The sequence below is a fragment of the Sarcophilus harrisii genome, chromosome 2 (assembly GCF_902635505.1).
Source record: "Sarcophilus harrisii chromosome 2, mSarHar1.11, whole genome shotgun sequence".
In the NCBI taxonomy this organism is placed as follows: Eukaryota; Metazoa; Chordata; class Mammalia; order Dasyuromorphia; family Dasyuridae; genus Sarcophilus; species Sarcophilus harrisii.
Window position 1 is genome coordinate 107440679 of NC_045427.1, and position 17276 is coordinate 107457954.

The following is a 17276-nucleotide window of genomic DNA, read 5'->3' on the forward strand; positions in this document are numbered from 1 at the left end:
CAATAGAATGTAAGCTTCTTATGAGTAGGGATTGTTCCAGTCATATTTGCAGTATTGACAGTGCTTGCCACATAGTAGACATTTAATAAATACTTAATTGATTGATCTGTGTGGAAACAAATGAAACAAAGAAAAGTTTTCTTTAAAAAAAATACATTACAGGAGAATTCTGGGAAGATGGCAGAGTAGGTTGGTAAATTTCAAGATCTCTAAATTTCCCACACAAATAGAATAATTTGAACCTCAGAGCAGGACATAGACTAGTGGAAAATCAAGACGGGGGGCAGAACAGGGTCCTCCAGGTACAACACAGAAGATCTGAAGAAAGGCTCCAGGCCAGGGATTAACCTGAGTGAAGTGCAAATACTTCTGAGCTAGCTCCCCAGAAACATCTAGTGGGGAGCCTTGGGGAGAGCTGGGTTGGGTTGGATTATCAGCTGGAACCACAGAGACTTTCACCTCTTGGAAATCTCATGGAGTTGTGGTCAGTCTGGGAAGACTGAGGGAACCTGGGCTGGTTAGGAATGCCAGGCCCAGCTAGGCTGCTGAGATGGGCCCTGGGCTAAAAGGAACCAGCACCCCTGAGTGCTGAGGCAATAAGGCAGGAATGCTGCTGGCTGCAGGTACTTGCAGGAGGGGGGAGCTTTTGGTTTGGGATTCCAAGTCAGAGGAGAGAGCTCAAATGAAGCTAGAGGCACTATCCTCTCACCCAAAGAATAGTGATTACATTAATATATATATATATATAAAATATTATATATATATTATTGTATATATACATTAGTGTATATATACAATAATATATATAATATAATATATAATATATTTATATATAATTAACTGGCAAAGAAGCAAGAGCCCCACCATAGAAACTTACTATGGGAACAGAGAAGACCAAGGCTCATCTTCGGAGAAGGACATTAAAGTAAAAAAAAAAAAAAGCTTCTACCCCAAAAAGTAACATGAAATGGCTCCCTGCCCAAAGAGAATTTATCTATAAAAAAGTTATTGGTGGTAAACTCAAAAAAGAATTTAAGATCAAATGAAATATATTGAGGGAAAAACTAAAGAAATGAATAAATAAAAAAACATCCAAGAAAAACAAAATTGTGGAAAAAAATAAAGTTAATCAATTGGAAAAGAAAATATAGAGACTCAAAGATGAAAATAACTCTTTGAAAATTAGAATTGTGCAAGGGGAAGCTAGTGAAGTAATGAGGGACCAAGAAATAACAAAACAAAATACAAAGATTATAAAGAATGAGAAAATAGAACAGAACATGAAACGTAAGAAAAATAACACATCTGGAGAACATATCAAGAAGAGAAAATATAAGAATTATTCAATTGCCTGAAAGTTGTAACCAAAAAGAGAACCTTGACACAATAATGCAAGAAATAATCTGAGAAAGTTGTCCTGGACTGATAGAACATGAAGGGAAAGTAGAAATAGAAAAACATTCACCAATCACCACCTCTACTAAAACACACAGGAATATTATTGCCAAATTTTGAAACCCCCAGACCAAAGAAGAAAACAACAATTCAAATAAACTGGAACTACGATTAGTATCGTATAGGTCTTAGCAGTAGCCACAACAAAAGACCACAGGTATTGAAATTATATCTACTGACAATCAAATACAAAATTTTTGCCTGCCATCAAAAATATATCCAGCAAAATTATCTATAATATTGAATGAAGAAAAAATGTATTTTTTGCATTTGCAGATTTTCAGGACTTTTTATCAATCAAACCCCAACTTAATACAAAATGTAACATATAAGAGCCAATATCAAAGATCAATTTCAAGGAACTTAACATGGACAAATTGGTTGTTGTGGTTGTTGTTTTCATGTGGGATATGTATAACATATGTTTAAGACTGACATCAACAACAGAATAGCTCAAAAGAAAGATTGGTGCAGAGTTAATGTAAAAATAGTAATTATGTTATAGGAATGAGGTGCAGAGGAAGAATAGACACAGAGACATCAGAGGAAAGAGGAGGACTAGTAGTTCTGAAAATCTACTCAGTCGGGGATGAGTTAAATAGGCAACGTTACATACATACCATGAAAGGTGTAGCTCCCTCCAAAATTTATAAAGAAATAAGGAAGGAATGGGCAGATATGGAAGCAAAGAATGAAGGAAGAAGATAAGAGAGGATCCATGGGACGTTAAGTGATAGCAAAGCAAGTAAGGAGAAGAATTAAAGCAAAGAATCAAGGATGAGAAAAATATGTGTATGAGGGGGAGGCGGTATGTATACATATATGTGAATGTATATGTCTATATAAATATATCTTTTCTTAACTATAGCCTGCTTAGGAGGACTGTTGGAGGGATGAAAAGGGGGGAGGGAAAGATTAAACTTTTAAACATATACAACAGAGAACAAAAAAAAAAAAACTTATAAAGAAGTAAAAATAAGATGGACAATCATGAATACAATTTCTTCTACTAATGTATATACTTTCTTGAATTGGTAATTTGTTGTTATATATTTTGAATCCTCCCTGATGTTCTGCTGAGCATATGACAATGTTCTCTTTTGTTTTGTATTCTTTTTCTGTTTTTCTCTTTTCTTAGTCTGGTTTTTTTTTATTTAAAAAAGATTAAAATACATTTTATTTCTTTTCTCATTTCATAATTCCCACATAGGTTTAGGCAGTGTGTGCTTAGAAACTGAAGACTTGTAAATGGACAGTAACCATTGTCTTCTAGTTGAAAGAAAGTTTTCATTAAGGAAATATAAAAATGTAATATGGTGGCTAAACAGTATTAAATAGCTGCTTAAACCAGGACTTGGTTTAAAAAAAAAGAGAGAGATAATTTGTATTTGGAAGCTGGAAGACTTTGTTACAAATCTTACCTCTAACAGTTACTAGCTCTCAAGTTTGGGGAATCAATTGCTCAGCAAATATTTATTAAGCTCCTACTAAGTGCTAAGCATTGTATATATAATAGGAATGCAAATTCATTAAATTGGGGCTGGGGGGGGGGAGGGATTCTTATAACAAGGAGATCTGAAATAATAGTACAGCAGGATTCAAGTCAGCAGGAGTAGGATCCAAAAGGACACAAGCTTAGCCCAGATATTTCTTCATAATTACAGAGAGCCTCACCCTAACATAAAGTCTGAAGTCAGGAAGTGTGCTAGAAGAATGAGCAAAAAGAAAAAGGGAAAAAAAAAAACTCTGTCACAAAGATTTATGCTACCATAGGTGTTTAAGACAAAAGAACAAAAGGATTCCAAAACATCTACAAGTAAAACCTCAAAAAAAAAAAAAAATTTAAAACAAACACATTCACATAGACATAGAGAACATGGGAATAAGTTCAACTAGAATTCCTTTTAGAGATTAAGCAAGTGTTTTTTTTTTTTAAGAATTTTAAATTATTTTGTAAACTAAAAAAGAACCCTAAAGGAAAAATTGGAGGAAAAAAAGAGACCAACAGAAGAAAGTACTAGAAAGGAGTTAATAGCTTGACACAAGGGCTACATAACCTTACCAAAGAACAGATTAAAAAAAAAAATTAGACTGCATTGAATAGAAGTGAATGATTTCATGAGATAATAAGAAATATTAAAACAAAGTCAAAAAACTGAAAAAGATAAATATATATATATAAGGTGTCTCAAGAAAAGAGGTCTAAGAGAGATGATTTAATAAACACTGAATATCTGAATGTCATGAGCCCCTCCCAAAAAAAAAGCCTAGGTAGCATACTCAATAAATCATATAATACACAGAACTTGCCTATATCACTCTAATCTCAATAATTTTCTCTAGAACCAAATCCAAACTCTTATCTTTTAAAACCTTTCACAACTTTTCTCAAATTTAATTTTTTAGCCTCACTGACAATTCCTCCTCCTCCCACATATTGTAAGCCAGCCAAACTAGTCTCTTTTATACACAACATGCAGGGCAAAGTGAAAATAGAAAGAATCTATCAGTTATTTATGAAAGATCTCCCAAAATACAAACCCTCTGAACCATTAACTAAAATCCAGAGCCTTCCAGGTCAAAGAAGAAAATATTTCACATGAGAAAGAAAGAATTCAAGCACTGAGTAACCATAGTCAGGTTCACACAAGATTTAGCAGCCATCATCACCATAATGGAGTGAAGGACTTCATATGTAATGTTCTAGAATGCAAAAGATTTAGGCATATAATTAAAAATACCTTACTCAACAATACTGAGCCTAATCCTAATGGAAGAAAAGAGGATCTTTAAGGAAAAAGAAGATTTCCAAATATTCCAAACAAACTAAACAACTAGAGTTGTGTAGAAACCTTGAAATATTAAAACAGGAATCAAGAGAAATTTTAAAAAACAGCGAATAATTACAAGGGACTAAAAAGGATCAACTCTTTAACATGAAGAGATAATGTATGTGTTCCTTTATTATTCCCCATCATTCACAGTCATAAGGAGAGGTTATAAGAAAGAGGGTTTTGTTATGTTTTAGTGATCTTAAAAGAATAAAGGAAAAAATACGCTAGGGTAGAAAAGGGGATATGGAACATGGGGGAAATTCTATTACATAATCAGGATGTGAGAATAGAACACAATACAAATAAGGAAGAAAGGGTGATGGCAGTGTATAACACTTGAACTTCTCTCCCTCATTTGACCATATCAAAGGAGAGAAGAAAACACACATACACATACACATATACTCACATATACACACATACATATACACAAATACACACATCACATACATATACACACATCACATATACAACACACAACACATATACACATATATACACATGCAGATACACATATCACATATATACACATACACAACACACACACAACACATGCAGCATATATACACATACATATACACATACACAACACACACACAACACATGCAGCATATATACACATACATATACAACATACACAACACACATATACACATGCACATACATACATCACATATACATACACATCACATACACAACATGCACACATACACAAACACACACATAGACACATACACACATCATGTACACATATACAATACACATATACAACATGAAAACATGCATACACAGGTACACAGAGACGTGCACTCATACACAGGTACATACATATACATACACAATGCACAACATACATACACATCTACACACATTCACATACACACATGCTCACATTAACATATACAACACACATATAATTGAATACAGAAATACATTTCACTCAGCAGGGAAACAGAAGAGAAGTATGGGCAAATTTAGGGGGGGATAGGTTAATAGAATGATTAGTTCTAAACAAAACAAACATCAGCCATAGAGGGTGAATTATGAAGAGGGATTTAAGAGAAACTTTTAAGAAGATAAGAAAGTGTGACTGGGCTGTAGGATAGAGTGGAGGAGCAGGAGAATAGAAATAGACTGCACAGGCCCCAGGGAACTGATTCTGAGCACACTCCTCTCTCACTACCCTTTTTCTTTATAAAGAAGGGAGGGGAAACAATGAGAAGTAAAAGTATAAGACTAAGACAGTTCTGAGGAGCAATTTGGAAGTATGCCCAAAGAGCTATCAAACTGTGCATACTCTTTGACTCAGCAGTGTTTCTACTAGGCTTATATCCCAAAGAGATACTAACGGAGGGAAAGGGACCCACATGTGCAAAAATGTTTGTGGCAGCTCTTTTTGTAATAGCGGGGAACTGGAAACTGAGTGGATGCCCATCAATTGGAGAATGGCTGAATAAGTTATGGTAAATGAATGTTATGGAATATTATTGTTCTATAAAAATGATGAATAAGCTGATTTTAGAGAGACCTAGAAAGATTTACACAAACTGTTGTTAAGCAAAATAAGTGGAATACATTGTACACAGTAACAAGAAGACTGTGCAGTGATCAAATATGCAAGACTTGTTTCTTGTCAGCAGTTCAGTAATGCAAGTCATTTCCAATAAACTTAGGATGGAAAGTGCCATTTGTATATATAGAGAGAACTATGGAGAATGAATATAAATCAACACATGCCATGTTCGCTTTTTTTTTTCTTTTTCTTCTGTTTTTTTTTCCTCTCATGATTTTTCCTTTTTGGTTCTGATTTTTCTCTCCCAATATGATTTATAAAGAAATGTGTATTTTTTTTTAAAAATTAATGTACATGTATAACAACAAAAAAAAGAAAACAATAAAAAAGAAATTGTTCAGTAAGTGGATAGTGGGAGAATGAAATAAATGCCTGTAAAAGTAAGTTAATTTTTTAAAAGAGGGATATACAATTAATAATCATAATGTAAAAGGGATGAACTCAGCCATAAAAATGGAAGAAGAAAGCAAAATGGATCGGAAAGCAGAATCAAATAATATATTGTTTACAAGAAATACACTTGAAACAGAGAAATTCACACAGAATTAAAAATAAGGACTGAAGAAAAATCAATTTTGCTTGAGTTCAAGTTAAAAAAAAAAAAAGATAAGAGTAGTAATCTTGATCTCAGGCAAGGCCTGAGATCCAACCAAAATAGACTTAGTTAAAAGATACAAAGAGGAAAACTATATTTTGCTAAAAGATAATATAACCAATCAATTAATACCAATATTAAACATATATTAACCAGAATGGAAAAAGACAAAATTTACTCTTTTAAGGGGCTGATAATTAATAAAGGAAAAATGTGAAATATAAATAAATATAATATAAGGTAAAATATTATCACCTAGCTGCCTGAAGCACAAAAAGGGAAGCTGAAAAGGGGCAGGTGAGGAGGGAGATTGTAGAAAAGACAGTCAGAGAAGTCCCAAAATAGTACAGCCTGGTAAAAATGAGGAGATGTGTGGAGCTGAGCTCTCTCCTTAGAAGAAGACTTGGCGTTATGGGCCCCCTGGCCAGAGGACATTGCTTTTATTCCTTATTTTCAAAGGGGACCAATGACATGATGAGGGAATTGTACTTAAGTGAAGCAGAATTGCACAAACTCATCAACCTCATTCCCTTCCAGAATCATCCAAGTCTGTGGCAGGATACAAGCCAAGCTGACTAGAGACACCCCAAGATGCCAGTGGATGACCCACCACACTCTTAGGGCACTCCATAGCACTCACTCCTAGCCATCGGAACAAATGGCTCTCACCCACCATTCTCCTGCTGGAAGCCTACACATACTTGGGATAGATACCTCTCCCAGTCACCAACTGGGTCCCAGCAGTTCCCCTCAACCTGGTTTAGCCCATTTGCTAAAATGGTTCACTGGGTTGTGGCCACTGCACATGCTACAGCTTCTCGGAGCCACAGGTGAGAGGTGGGGAAAGGCAGACACCAGAGATAGATAGATGGGCAGCCCTGAAAAGGGCTCAGCAAGTCCTCATACCAGAGGTGCTGGTCCTCCTGGTATACCCCAAACACCCCTGAGTAAGAAGAGGGGACCAAGGCTGATATGATCTTAAAGATATTAACCTAACAACAGACTTCTTGGAACATAGTGGAGAATTCGGTCAGAGAAATCTCGAGGTTATGTAGCCAGGTGAGAAATAAGGAGATCTCTCTCTCTTCATATGGAAGTCTGACCAACTCCTAATAGGTTGAAGCAAGGATACCAGAGAAAGCTGTGAGTTGTCCATTATTTGCAATACGTGTCTATTATTTCAGCTGTTCCAGTGAGCTGAGAGATAGGTAAATGCTAGAAATGGGGATTTTGTGGGAGGTCATCTATGGAACACATCTGTGAGTAAGAAAAGGAAAATTAAATTAATCCAGTGAGACTGAGAAAAGCATAAGAATTTGAAAATTAGGGAAGAAGAACTTTATAGTCTTGGACCATAAAGTTTCCAGAGAAGAGGGAGATCAGAACAAGAGGTAAAGGAGTCAAAATTTCACCTAAAGAACAAAACTAGATATTTTATCTGGCAAGTACATTTGGTTCAGGCAAATCTATTAGAACAGAGAACAATGTTCTAAATAATCCAAAGTGGAAAGTGTGAGCCTCCAGTGGCTTGAATCACTAAGATCTCCAGGAAGGCAAGAAAGACAACTGCTAGATTCTCATATAAAAAGGTTGTAAGTTCAGAAAAGAAAATTTGGGCACCCATAAGGGGAAGGGTCTATGTTCTCCAGAGAGGGAAATATAGGAGTTTAATTGGCCCATAAATGGTAAATTCAAGGATGAGGGTTGTGCCTGAAAGATCTTTAAAGCCCAAGGAAAGATTATAATTTACAAAGGTTCTACATCTTCCCTTGCCTTGCTTACTATTTTATTTTACCATACTGGTAACTAGAAAAAAAAAAAAAACTAAGGAAAAAAGGAGTTTTTTTCAGGGAACAGGATAAGAGATTAAGGTATAAAGTATCCTCTTTAGCAAGGCAAACCGAATAACAAGAAAACCAAACCAATAGAAGTGTTAATCAAATTTCTGGGACTCCCTGGCAGAAAAAAAAAGTTGGGGAGCATATATATGAAGGGAAGGATCACTTTTATTAATTCAGTTATCACACAAGGAAAAAGAGATATTTTTTAAAGAAAAAAACAGGGATGGTTCCTATATTTAGAGATAAAATGTATAAAAACACACTGCACATTCACACAAGTATATATTACACATAGACACACAGATTATACGTACATACAAACATACAGACATAGACAAAGGCATAGGTCATGGATCATAATTCTGGATTTGAAAGGGAATTTGTAAGTCACCTAGTTTAATCCCTTAACTTTAAAGATAAGGAAATGGAGGACCAAACATGTGAACTGACTTGCCCAATGTCACACAAGTTTTGGCAGGTAAAGTAAGGACTCAAAAAATTTAGGGACTCTGTAATGCTCAGGGGTGCATAGGTCCTTCCCCTTTTTGCTCTCACTCAACATCAGGCAACAAAGTCAGGGTATTTCTTGGGGATTCAGAGAAGATGAAACTCTTACAAAGTATTGCTTAGCAGTCCAGATTTTAAACTTGCTCATATACCAAAAAAAATTCATTAAGATCATAGAATCATAGCGTTAGAAAAGGCTTCAGGGGCCACCCATCTCCCTAGTCCAATTTGTCCTTGAATAGGAGTCCTCTCTCTAGTATCTTATCTCACCTGAACTTGAATACTTCAGGTGAAGTGAACAGGATCTCACTATCTACTAGGGCAGCCTCTTTCACTAGTGGACAGCTGAACTTCTAAGCTGTTCATTATATCAAGTTGAAACTTGTCTTTCTTTTCAGTTTTCACTTAGTTTTCCTAATTATGCCTTCCATACCCATGCAGAACAATTATTTTTAAAATATTTTATTTTTTATTGATACTTTTTGCTTTTATATCCCATTTATTTACAAATGTCTCTTTCCTCTACCCTACCTAGAGAGCCATCTTTTATAATAAATATTTTTTAAAAAGCAGTTCAGCAAAAGTTACCCATTCATCCATTGAGTCTGACAGTCTATACAACAGTTACCCCATCTATTATTCCCTATATCATTAAGGGAGATGAATTTTCTTAATTCATTTCCCAGATAAACTTGGTTATTTATTTTTATGTTTGTTTGCTCTCTCTTTCTATTTATATTGTTGTAATCATAATGTATTGCTATTTTCCTAGTTCTGAAGCAGATCAATTTTAATCAATCTTTAACATGACAATCCATAATGTCTCTTCTAAGTCCCTTAGAAGCCTTCTCTAAGCTAACCATTCACAATTCTTGCAACTGTCAGTCAATGGATATTAATGATTAATGAAGAGCCTTTAAAGAATCCAAATCTTAAAAAATTAAATAAAAGGAATTTTAAAAATCAGAAAAAACTTCCGTCAGTATATACTAAAGATACATTCTATGTATATAGTTCAACACATGTAACTTAGTTAAGGACTGTTCAAAAGGACTTGAAGATATCTTTGAGAATCCTATTAAAGATCACTAATCCACTTAAAAAAAACAAAAAACAAAAAAACACAGGAATCAGTCCTTATTGGACATAAAGAATTGTCAATATAAATTTTTTATTATTTTGAACTTAAATATTTCCCTCAAAGCTTTCATACACACACACACACACACACACACACACACACACACACACACATATATAGTACAATATATAGAAAAGAGAATGTAGTTTTTTTTAAACCCCATAATAAATTCCATGTTATTTCCAAACCTTCCCTGCTTATCTATGTTTCCTTCTGAATTTCCTCCTGTTCTCTTTCATGCATTTAAAAAATGTTACAATGGCCTTCACTTTTTTTTTTGGCATCACTATTTCTAAACTTTCTCTTTCTCAGCCCCCTTCAAATAAAACTAAAGAGGAGTGAGGAGAAGAGTAACAACTAAATATAGTAGAGCAAACCAAGGCCATCTAGTGACTATGTACAAATTTATATCTTTTTCTGCACCTTTGAGTTTACATTTTCTCTGTCAGGAGGGGGATAACAAGCTTCAATACCGATTCTCTAGAGGCAACTGGTCATTGTATTAATTAGTTCTGAAGTCTTTCAAAAATGTTTTTCTTTAGAATACCATTACCCTTGTATAAATTCCAGTTCCACTCACTTCATTCTGTATCACTTCATATTACCCAGGATTATCTGACATGTTCTCTTCATTATTTCTTACAGCATAAAAATACTTCATTACAATCTTCAATCAAAATTTTTCCAGCCATTCTCAAATTGATGATCACTTTAGTAGATATGAAATCTCTGATTTTCTCCTGTCTCCCCAACAAATTCCCCCTTCCCTTTCACTATCAAGTACTTTATTTTGCTTATGATTATTCCCTCCCTAGCCATATTCTCCTTCTTAACATCTATCTCACTCCCATCTCTGCTTGCTTCTCTGTTGTTTGATGTATTCTACATCAGACTATTGGGGTATAATGTTCAACCCTCCTTTTTCCTATTCAGATAAGTAAAAATGATCTGTTCCCCAACTCCTTTCTCTGTGATTATATACTCTTCTTCCTGTACACACTAATTATGGGGAAAAACAAGTTTCATCCTTTTCTTCCTATTTTTTCCATTAGTGTATTTCTTTTACTCTCCCTTACATTTCTTCTTGTTTTAAATCCTTAGAAAAGAAAAGTCTACATATAGATATGTCTGTTTTTCTTATTTAATTCCCTTTTGAAGGGACATAATTCTTTCTATCCTATTAGACTGTTAGAACTAAATCATCATACAGTCCCTTCTAATTTCTCAAATAAATTTGCATTTTTTGTTAAGTTGCCCTTCATTTTTGTTTTGGGGAATTAAAAGTTAACTTTAGCTTTGGTATTTTCACCAGAAAATATTGAATATTCTCTATTGCATTAAAAATCCATTTCCTCTCCTACAGCTGTTTTATTCAGCTTTCTAGGGAAAGTTATTTTTGTAAGCCTGTTGCTTTTGTTCTTTAGAATATAGTATTCTCAGTCTTGGTTCTAGATGCTTGTAGCATTTTTTTCTTTGATAAGGGAAATTAGAATTTTATCTATGATATTCCTGACACTTTCCTATTGGCATTTGTTTTAAGAGGTGATTGATTCATTCTATCTTAATTTTGCCCTTTAGTTAAAATAGATCTGGGCAGTTCTAATTTTTTAACAATATACTGTCTAGGCTTTTTCTTTTTCTATTTTTTTAAAAAGATCTTGGTTTTCACAATTCAGATTGTTCAGTCTGAAGAGAGCGATCTATATCCTGAGAGAACTGTGGGAACTGAATGTAGCTCACAACATAGCATTTTTAATCTTTTCTTTGTTGCTTGCTTACATTTTATTCTCCTGCTTCTTTTTTTTTTCTTTACTAGTTTGATTTGATTTTTCTTGTACAGCACCATAATTGCATAAATATGTATGCATATATTGGATTTAACATCTATTTCTACCATGTTTAACATATATTGGACTACTTGCCATCTAGGGGAAGGTATAGGGGAAAGGAGGGAAAATTGGAATAGAAGGTTTTGCAAGGGCTAATGTTAAAGAATTGTCCATGCATATGTTTTGAAAAATAGTAAGTTCTAATAAAAGAAATTTTTTTAAATCTTGGTTTTTAGGGAGTCTAGTGATTCTTAAAATATCTTTCCTTGATCTTTTTTTCCAGATCAATTGTTTTTGATACCAAATATCTTTTTTTTCCTATTTTTTGATTTTGTTTTAATATGTCTTGCTTTTTTATGGAGTTATTAGGCTCCATTTGATCTACGCTACTTTTCAAGGAGTTTGTACTTGGGTAAAATTTACTACTTTCTCTTTTCCAAGCTATTTATTCTCTCTCCAATTCTTTTCTCTAGAACTTTTCATTTTTTAAACTTCATTTTATTTCTTGTATTCATTTAATTCTTATGGAAAATCCATTTTCTCCTTTGAGTCTGTGCTTGAAGTTAATATGGAGTTGTTCTTGCCTCTATGATACAGCTCTATCTGCAATAATTTTTTTATGACACTCAGAGTTTTCTTTGGTTTACTTATCTCTTCAACTTTAGCTCTTAAATTGAAGTTTTAAGTCAGCCCTAGGCTCTGTTCTCTGCCACACTTTTAAGTGGGGTGGTTTGTCCTAACTGGTCTTGGCCCAGGTCACCTGGGCTCCTACAATGATTTCCATTCCTGGGGGTTAATTTAACATCCTTGGATCTTTAAAGTTCAGAATGTTGGATCTTTGGGGTTCTGAACTTTCTTAGTTTGAACTACAACTACAATGATAGTACCACATTGGTTTCTATTGCACTCTCATTGGTTTTTACTGCTTCCCAAACCTTTCAAGGTCACTACTCTGAGTTTATAGTCACAGTGGAATTTTCTTGAAGGAACCATCCATTCTCACTGTCTCTAGACACAGCATATATGCAGATCTCTGGATCTTTGCTGTTTGACTTGGGAGACTATAGATTTGCCTTTCTTTCCTACTACCTGTAGGTTATTGGCTGACTTTTCCTGCAATTCTAGAGTTGGAGAAGTCACTTCCTTAGCTCCTCAATGAATGTGTTGATCATTACTCTATGGGGTGCAGATTTTATATTTTATCTCAAGAGCTAGGGGAGAACTGGGAAGTCAACAATTAGCCCAGTGGTTGGCCTCTGGTAGGCACCTGTCTTGACTTGACTTTCAGGTTTTGGCCAGAAGTCTTCTCAATGTCCTTTTGAAAATCATAATGGAAAATAGGAACTACTATGGCATAATGGAAAGAGCTGGTGATGGAGTCAAAGAAGCTGGGCTTAAATCCTAGTTTTCTCTTACTTACAACCCATGTGACTTTCGGCAAGTCATTTAACCCCTATGGACTGCAATTTCCTTATCTGTAAAAATAAAAAGGATCAGATTGGATGATTCTAAGGTCCTTTCCTTCTGGAAATGGTCAAAAAGATAGCTCAGCAGAATCTTGTAAGAGGAGTGTTAGGAGTGCTAAAAAAATTTTTAAAAAAAGGAATGATAAAAGTGACAGACAGGGTTATTTTGGGATTGCTACATCGTTTGTGGGGAAAAAAAGCAGCTATTCAGGGTAGATTGGATGATATATGATGACAGAGAAAAGACAGAGTTGCTCAATTATTTTTTCCCTATTCCTTTCTTTGCCAAGGAAGATATTAGGAGTGTAATACAGAAGAAAAATGACTAAGAACTTGATATCCAGAGATTACAAGGATATAATCTGAGATCATTAAGCTCATTTGATGAGTTCAAGACACTCAAGCCAGATAAATACATCCTAGGGCAAAGGAATCAATCACAATACCAGTGCAGCCCATAATACTATTGAATGAGACCCAAACCAAACTAACATATAATTGGGAAATATCTAACAAAATAGACATACAATAAAGCAAAGACAATGTTTATGCATACTTTCCTGAGTCAATATGAAGCTTGCAGGAATCCTTATGATTTAAAAGCCTTGCATTTATTTGAGTGTGACACCATTGACCTAGTGTTTTGAAAGAACTAGCAGAAGTGTCATAGAACTGGAGAAGAGCAAATGCCATGTCAATTTACAAGAAAAAAAAAAGGTAAAGGAAGCAAAGAGGATAAGTTCTGCACACTGTAGGACAGCAAGTTTGGGTTTGATTTTTGGAAAAATTGTTGAATGTATTATCAAAGAGATATATCTAGACTATCTAGAAAAGAGAATAGTGATAATGAATATTGTGGCTTTGGTAAGATTAGATTATGTTAGACTAACTCACTTTTTTGGACAATTATTTTATGAGTAGATCAGAAGGATAGTGTAAATATCGTTTACTAATATTTTAATGGTACCTATGATGAAGTCTTTTTCTGAGGAAAAGATATAGGGTCAATATGAACACAATTGGATGGATGTAGAATTGATTGAATGATTGGAATAATCATGAGTAACTTATATTAGATAGATGTATTATGCTCCACTCTAAAAAGATCTTCCATGTTATATCATAGTTTCAAAAATACGGATCTTATTTGGAACTGATGAGGTTCTAGTCTTTTTTCCTCCCACTAATTCACTGAGTATAGTTAATTTGACTGTTCTGGGTTTCTGTACAAAAGGGATAACAATCTACTTATTGGATTGTTGCAAGGATCAAGTCAGATATTCATTGTAGAAGAGCTTTGAAAAGTTAAAAGCATTTTTAAAAAAAGAAATTACATCATGATTCACATTTAAAAAGTAGTCACAAATGGTTTGATGTTAACTTGGCAGGATGTATCCAATTAAGTGCCTCAGGGATCTATGTTTGGCACCATGTTGTTTATCTGTAACTTGGATAAGAGATAGATGGTAAGTTTATCAAATTAGCAGATGAAATAGAGTGGGGAGGGAGAGCTTACACTCCGGATTTTTTTGAATCTTGACCTGCAATCAGAACATTGGGCCAAATCTAATAAATGAAATGTAATAAAGACAAATGTAAAGTCTTGTATTTGGGCTAAAAACAATCAATTCATAAATACAAGGTGGAGATGGTGGGACTCTGAAGTTTATCTGAACAATATCTGGGAATTTCAGAAGGCCACAAGCTTAGAGAACCAAAGGATTGTATTTAATCCCATATTTTAGTAAGGAAATAAATTACTTGGAAAATATTCAGAGAAGGACAACCACAACCTTGAAGGGCCTTGTATTCACATCATATGAAACTTGTTTAAAGGAACTTCTTATAGTCTGGAGAAGAGAAAACTTGAGGTGGGACATTGATCTCTTCCAGTGTTTCAAGGGTAACTGTAACTTATTAGAAGGATTAGCCCCATAGGCTTCAACTAGGAACAAGGGGTAGAAAGTGCAAAGTGGCAAATTTAGGCATGATATAAATATCATCCATAGCCTAAATATATCCTCACACTCTTCTTCCCAACTCCTGGGATTCTAGGCTCACAGAAATCTGAGTTAAAATTTAATTCCCAAAGGGATAAATTTCTTACTTTGGCTCTTTGCTCCCACTCTGAAGGAATTTCCAGGGAAATCTTAAAGTTTAAGTATGACCTGTAACTAGATTTTCCCTTGCTATTCAGCAAGGTTGTCATTTTCACATAGATCCTTAATGCACAATACAAGTATTAACTACAAGATAGTCTTTATTTCTTCCGAAAAATGTATAGTCAAAAAGGAATTGCAAAGGTCCATTATATGGGGCAATGAAGTGACAAAATGGATAGAGAACTGGGGCTGGAGTCATAAGATATAAATTCAAATGTGACCTGAAATACTTACTAGCTATCTGACACTGGGAAAGTAACTCAACAATGTTTGCTTTCATTTCTTCATCTATAAAATGAACTGGAGAAGGAAATGGCAAACTACTGCAATATCTTTGCAACAGAGCTCCAAATAGGGTCACAAAGAGTCAAACATGAGTAAAATGACTGAACAACAATATGCACAAATATAGAAACATAAAACATTGGTATGGTGGAACATAATACATCTTTGTGGTAGACAACACCCCCAAAGAACAGACACTTTGGGGGACTCTCCCTCAGACATTCACCATCAGAGCAATGCATAGTAGTATCATTGAGAGTTGGCAATATCCAAAGTTCTTGGTTCCTCATGGCATAGTTTAATCTTCCAATTGTAGGCTGCAGTTTTTTTTGAAGGACCCTCTTCTCCTCCAAGAAGGATGTTATTTTAAAAAAATCTCACTCTGAGCAGCTAGTGGTGCCCAACTCTCAATTCTTAATTTTTGGGACTCTTGAATTCAGGATTATTCACAAGGTAACCTCCAAGTATGAAAACATCTCTTCTTAGGATTCTCACAAACCTTTGAATTGTGCTCAGAATAAGAAATCAGAGTCAGAAAAAGACAGCCAGGAAATGGAGGTCCAGGAATTCCTTTTTTAAATTTCTCCAGTTTTCTTCTCCTTCAAATCACTAGTTTTTATTCCTAGGTGGGAGGAATCTCTACTTGTTTAAAAAGTAAAGAGAGAGAAACCTCAGGACAAAAAGAGACAAAAGCATTTGGTGCCTCTGTTTTGTAGACCACATTTGGTGCCTCTGTTTTGTAGACCACTTTTTCCTGTACCTCTTTGTCCTCTTTCTTTGTTCTCAGTCATCTTGAAGATATTCTTAGTTGTTGGGGACCAATCAGAGGAGTGCATTTTTTTCAGCAAGGGAATAGGATGTAGGTCTACTCCCATGAAGGCTGTCCTCCAGGTAAATATTTGTTCTCTGTAATCTCATCAAGTTATTTGTTAAGTCATATCAGTCAAGTCCAACACTTAATGATTCCTTTTGGGGTTTTCTTGACAAAGATATGAATTCAAGTAGTTTGCCATTTCCTTCTCCAGTTCATTTTACAGATGAAAAAACTGAGGCAAACAGGGTTAAGTGGCTTGCCTAAGGAAACACAACTAGTCTATGAGCTCAGACACTTATGATGCCCTACTTCCCTACCCAAGGAAGGGACTACAAAACTTGGGGGTTTGGAAATTAGATGTTGTCAATCAGGAATAGATGGGACTATGGGGCAGCACGTATACTTGCTTGACTTGAGATGTGTTCTTATTTAGTGATGGGCAGACTTGTCTATAGATAGTTCCAAGTCTGATGAGCAGTGCTTGGGCCTGGGTGTTAGGAGTGAACCATTGTGATACTTCCCTAATTCAAAGTCCTCATTGTGGTTTGAGATTATTTTTTAAATTTTGGACTTGAATATTCCCCCCCCCCCAAAAAAAAGAACATTTCCATATAAAAAACAGGGAAAAAAGAGAACTGTATTTGAAAATATGACTATCTATTTCATAGTTTTTTCATATGTAATAAATTCCACATATCGCATTCAAAGCTGTCTTGCTTATCTGTGATTCCTTCTATTCTTTTCTGAAAATTAAAAATGTTGCAAAGGTTCTTC